General features: G+C 35.5%; 1 pseudogene; it reads right to left on the bottom strand.

The window, feature by feature from the left end:
• Positions 1–679: 679 nt before the first annotated feature.
• Positions 680–4,608, bottom strand: part of LOC144227534 (small ribosomal subunit protein uS10 pseudogene) — a 26,137-nt pseudogene continuing 22,208 nt past the window's right edge.

Here is a 4,608-nt window from a genome sequence, read left to right as displayed (position 1 = left end):
CCTTCCTTCCTTCCTTCCTTCCTTCTTTATTTTTGGCTATACAGTTTTATTAACACAAGGATATCATACTATGTCTGATATTTGGTGACCTGCCTTCTTTTTTCATTTCAAAAAATATTTGGTATATGATATTTACATATCACTATATATGGAACTTCCTTCCTGTTTTCAAATGAATGCAAAATATTCCCTTTGTTTAGATGTCCATAGTTTTTTGTGTGAATTTTTATCACTGGATAATTTATAGTGTTTTCATTTGTTTTTCTTTTTTTAAAAAACAATGACTCCATGCTCATCATTTTATCATAGACGTTTACACACCTGTCTAAATACGTTTAAAGATAGACTCATAAAAGTGAAATGGCTGAGTCACTAAATGCACATTAAAATTTTGGTCATATAGGACCACTTGGGTGCCTCAGTGGGTTAAACCTCTGACTTCAGCTCAGGTAATGGTCTCACAGTTTGTGAGTTCGAGCCCTGCGTCGTGCTGACAGCTCAGAGCCTGGAGCCTTCTTTGGATTCTGTCTCTTTCTCTCTCTGGCCCTCCCTGCCTTGTGCTGTCTCTTTCTGTCTTTCAAAAATANCTTGTGGTGAAGTTGTATCATAATAATTCTTATTTTATTTATTATTTACTTATTTATTTATAAATGGGCATAAATTTATTAAAATGGTTGATTTAAACATCTGTAATGGTGACTTCAATGTTGACTCCTGGCTCAGTGCTGATGGAAGTAATCTGCTTAAATATCTCAGAAGGACTGTGTGAATCAATAAATCGCTTATGGGTCCTCATTTGAGAAAGATCCCAAGTCTTAGAACCTTCACCACAAGGAGTATTTCTTGTAATGAGTCTCAAAGTCTTGGTAGGCTTTGGATTGTCCTTTCACTTTGAGATTCTTTTTCCTTTGTTCTTCTTATCAAGTCAGCACATACTCTTTCTAAAGGCTTTATGTTGCATCTAGGTAGAGTAATTCCCATTTGGTGAATCACCACCTGTGGTTCCACAGGCGTCTTCCCAGAGTCTTGAAATGCTGTGGCTGCACTGTGGCTTCCTGACTGACTTTTTCCTCACAGAGAGGGAACAGTGGTTAATCAGGAACAGGAGGGGGGCATCTAGAACTCTAATGTAGCTGCAAAAACAGGTTTCTCAAAGAGTTAAATTCTCACCTTAAAGTGTGAGTATACATAGTGGCATGCTGATGAATGCTTAATGAGTGGTTCTCTGGCTTAAGATACAAAAACAAAAACAAAGAAACAAACAAAAAAAACTGAAACCACAATACTCTCTTTATTGATAGTGATTGACAAACTCCATGGGAAAAATTCTCCAGCCGACATCAATTTCCAACTACCTCAGTGATGTTACTGAAGTTAGAGTTGTGCAGAAATGAACAAAATCAGCTCTCCTGAGCTGGGAAACCTGTCTATAATATGCCACTGATTGTGCTTCACGACAGTCACTTGACTATGGGTGCTACCCACCATTTAAGTTTGTTCCATTTTTTGGACTAGCAGAGGTATTTCTTTTTCACAGTAAGTGAATAGTTTTTCATAAGGTTGTTTTCCCGTTAGCTGTGTGCCCACATTCTCTGCCTCATTTCCATAGGATTGTTCCTTTCTCTATAATTGATTTGAACCACTTATTTCTGTAAAAGAATTCTTTTTTATAAGTTGTTAATATTTGTCTTGTCATTTTTATTTTAACTTTTATTATGATTTTGTATTTGTGTTCTGCAGAGTTTTTAACTTTTATGACCTCAAGTGTATTTTCTTTTAGGAGTTCAGATTTGTAATAATTAGAAATTAATACATGGATAAATTGATTAATGTATTTGGAGGTCAGTTTTCTTACCTGTAGAAATTGATATCTATATTCCTTCCTAGTTCAAACAGTATATACTCCTTTAAAACTTTTCTACTTTGATCTCTTTAACCTAACCTGGGTTATTTCTCTGAGAATCAAGTCTTACAGAGAAAAATTTCACTGAGCAGAATAATCCAATATTCACTAGCAATTTACTTGAGAACAAACCTTCATTTGTATGCTATTCCTATTTCTTGCCAAATATGTGGTAATTTTCCCAACCAAATGACTAAGTTCTTTCTTAAAGTGAGAGCAGTGCCCATCTTGTAGTTTTTCGCAAGGGCTAGGGGAGTGTCTTCTAGTGGGAGATGGGTTCTTCCTTATGGATATGGTTTTTCACGTCCAGAAAGAATTTCCACTTAAGAAATCTTACCACATAATCCTTCTGTAGTGTAGCCTGTAACTTTTCCCCTGTAACTTTCCTACACTCTTTTTAAAGAACAGGAGAAAGACAAGGAGAGATATAAACACTAGCAACTTTCAAATTGTAATTTCTTATCAGTTGTAGATAAGTTATTTTAAGTAATATAGATATAATACCAATGATTTTTTTTTTCTTTATCTTCAAGTTCATCCTCCATTTTTCTACCAGGATATCAGGTTCAAAGGACCTTAGATGCAAGATACTGGAGTAGATTATACCACATAAGTAAGATACAGCCAGACCAGAAAAATAATGTGAATGTGTGTGTGTATATGTATAATTTAGCTACAATCTCTTCTTAACTCAGAAATTGGTTGTATTTAAAATGTGGTTCATAATTATATATATATATATGTTTATGTTTATATTTATATATAATATTTAAGTATTCAAATATATTTATAATTATATATAGCATATTATATATAAATATTATTTATACTATATATTACATAAAATTATAAATAATTTAGTATTTAAAATAAGATAATTAGGACCTCAGACAAGTTTATAAGTTTCTATTTAACAGATTAAGTAACTAAAATAAAAAATATTATAAGAAATGGTAAGGAACAGAATGTAGTGGTTGGAAGAGGTTTTTCCTTTTATCTCTTCTGTTGCTATTCTCATTGTTGCTGCTCAAGGTTATCGAGACCTGCAGTTAGAGAAAATGAATGAAGAGATTTATTAACAATAAGAGATGGAGAAATACAAGGCGAGTCCTTTTCATATTCATTTTACCTCTAAGCTCTGAATTGGTAACAAGCAGCTATAGTATTCCAAAATAGTCATATACTTCTTTTTTTTCCCTCTTTCTTCCTCATGTCTCTCTTCTCTATCTCTCCACCCCTCTTTTAGCACATCAGATCCACGTTCTAATTAACTGGCATTATTGCAAGGTAGGAAGGAAGAATGAGACTAGCATATATATGATGGGTGTAGGGTGAGCAACTGCATCTGACAGGGAGAGGGACTGTAGTCATTAAGAAAAAGCTGAGGGACAAATTGAGATTCTGCAAAACAGAAGGGGGACAAGAGAAATTGCTCTTCCTCTGTAGTACATGAAAGCAGGTGTTTCCAATGGCTTTTTAAAACCTTTTTATTTTTTCCAACAGTTTTAGATTTATAGTACACCTGGAAGGAAGGTACAGAGATTTCCCATATGCCTCCTGCCCCTACATATGCATATCTTCCCTCATTATCAACATCCCCTGTGCGAGTGATGCCTTTGTTTCAATTGATGAACTGACACTGACCCATCATAATCACACAGATGCCAAAGTTTGCATTAGGGTTCACACCTGGTATTATACATTCTGTAGGTATGCACAAATGTATAAAGACATGTTTCCATTATTAAAGTATCATACAATTTTTACTGCCCTGAAAATCCTCCATGCTCTGCCTATTCATCCTCCCTACTTCAATCCCTAGTAGCCACTGATCTTGTTACTGCTTCCATTGTTTTGCCTTTTTGAGAATGTCATATGGGGCGCCTGGGTGGCTTAGTCGGTTAAGCGTCCGACTTTCGCTTAGGTCATGATCTCGCGGTTCGTGGGTTCGAGCCCCGCGTCGGGCTCTGTGCTCACTGCCAGCTCAGAGCCTGGAGCCTGTTTCAGCCTGTGACTCCCTCTCTCTCTGACCCTCCCCTGCTCACGCTGTCTCTCCTCTCTCCTAGAAATAAATAAAACATTAAAAAAAAAAAAAGAGAGAGAGAATGTCATATATTGGAATCAAACAGTTTGTAGCCTTTTTAGGTTGGCTTTTAATTTAGTTGTGTACATTCAAGTTTCCTCCATGTATTTGCATGGCTTGATAGCTCATTTCTTCTTAGTGCCAAATAAAATTTCATTTTCTGATGTACCACAGTTTATTTATCCTTTCACCTATTGAAGGACATCTTGGTTACTTCCAGGTTTTGGCAATCTTGAATAAAGATGCTGTAAACATCCACATGCAGGCTTTTGTGTGGGAATAAGTTTCCAACTACTTTGGGTAAATTCCAAGGAGTGTAATTGCTGGATCATTTGTTAAGAGGATGTTTAGTTTTGTAAGAAACCACCAAACTGTTCTCTAAAGTGTCTATAGTGTTTTGCATTCCCACCAGCAATGAATGAGTTCTTGTTGCTCCACATCCTGGCCAGCTTTTGGTGTTGTCAGTTTTCTGGATTGGGACCATTCTAATAGTTTTGTAGCCAAAGACTTTTACATGTTCCAAAAGTATGACTAAGTCTTTTTAATGACATTGTTAAACAAGTGTGTACTTTTACTTTAAACCAAACTCTCTCTCTTTTTTTTTTTTTTTTTTTTGTCCCCC

Source organism: Crocuta crocuta, unplaced genomic scaffold (assembly GCF_008692635.1).
Source record: "Crocuta crocuta isolate KB4526 unplaced genomic scaffold, BGI_CrCroc_1.0 scaffold770, whole genome shotgun sequence".
Taxonomy (NCBI): Eukaryota; Metazoa; Chordata; class Mammalia; order Carnivora; family Hyaenidae; genus Crocuta; species Crocuta crocuta.
Note: the sequence above shows the minus strand (reverse complement) of the source record. Positions and strands in the feature narration are given on the sequence as shown.